This window comes from Amia ocellicauda, unplaced genomic scaffold (genome assembly GCF_036373705.1).
Source record: "Amia ocellicauda isolate fAmiCal2 unplaced genomic scaffold, fAmiCal2.hap1 HAP1_SCAFFOLD_232, whole genome shotgun sequence".
In the NCBI taxonomy this organism is placed as follows: Eukaryota; Metazoa; Chordata; class Actinopteri; order Amiiformes; family Amiidae; genus Amia; species Amia ocellicauda.
This window is the reverse complement of record NW_027102795.1, coordinates 36,210-37,500: the sequence shown is the minus strand read 5'-3', so window position 1 is coordinate 37,500 and position 1,291 is coordinate 36,210.

Below are 1,291 nucleotides of genomic sequence, written 5' to 3'. Positions count from 1 at the left end.
GGCGGGCAGCATACATACACCCCGGTCGGGAACCACAGGGAGGTGAGGTCAGAGCCCGTGAAACCCCGAAAGACAGACCCTTAAAGGCCCGCAAGCCCTTGGGGTGAACGTCTGGGGCGGGCAGCATACACACTCTCCACGGCGGGCCGCGAAGACTTAGCGGGCGCAGCCGCCGGAGCGGGCCGCCGACGAGGCCTGAAACGCGGGGTGCGGCCGGGACCGTTCCCCCCCTTGCATTTCGCTGGATGATCAGACAGTCGCAAAGAACCGTCTGAAAATCCCGGGCCAAGTCCAGAAAGTGTCCGTAAAAGAGCTAGCGGGGCCCAGCCACTTTCCTCCAGCAAGTGCCCTTAGCTCAGTTTTGACCTCTCTCATTGCACTAAGTGTCTTCAAAAACCCAGTTCCTGTATTTCCCCCGGCACCGTAGAGAAATGCTGACAGCCTGGAACACTGTGGCGGCTGCACACGGCACTCCCATGCCCGCCGCGAGCAGCCTAGCCCCGCCTCAGACCCGCGAGAACCGCCCATCGGCACACGGCCCGCTGTGCGCCCGAGCCGTTTGGTGTAAAAACTGTCCAAAAGTGGTTTCGACCACTTAGGAACATCGTAGAGACTCGAAATAAAAAGGATTTTGTTGGAAAAGCGATTCTGAGGAAGGCTGTGTTAAAATTAATTTCGGGAAATGTCGTTTACCCCCCCCCAAATGGCTCCGAAGTACCCCCCCCCCACCCCCCCCCTAAAAAACCGTGTTCCGGGGGTTTTTCGAGAAAACAAACACACGGGGTATATAGAGGGGACTGAGACGAATCGAATGACGTGCTTTGCAAAGAAATCGGGGGCTCACAGCCCCCCCAGGAGAGGTTCAAAAGTCGGAGGACTGGTCACCTAACTCCCATTGAAGTCAATGGGGGAAAAATGAAAACTGTCAAAAAGGCTTAAAATGGTTCAAAAACCCACTGGGGCAGTAGATAATCATCCTATTTGAATTTTAAAAGTCTTAGTTTGGCGAAAAAATACCTTTTAATAATTGTTTTAGGGGTCAGAAAAATCAGCTCCGGCTGCCTGGTCACCTAGGGGAGATAGAAAATTTTTCTAAGTTTTTCACTCGGCCGCCTGGTCCCCTAACTCGAAAATTTTAAAGTGCTCCCATCGGTCCCGGGATAGGGTGGCTGATAGCTGGGAGCCCCCTGAGCACTGCCCCGGTGTTAGTTTTCGGAGAAATGCCCCCGTTGATTTGTTATGATTTTTTTTCCGCCGGCCGCCTGGTCGCCCTAATGCAAAGTCAATGGGA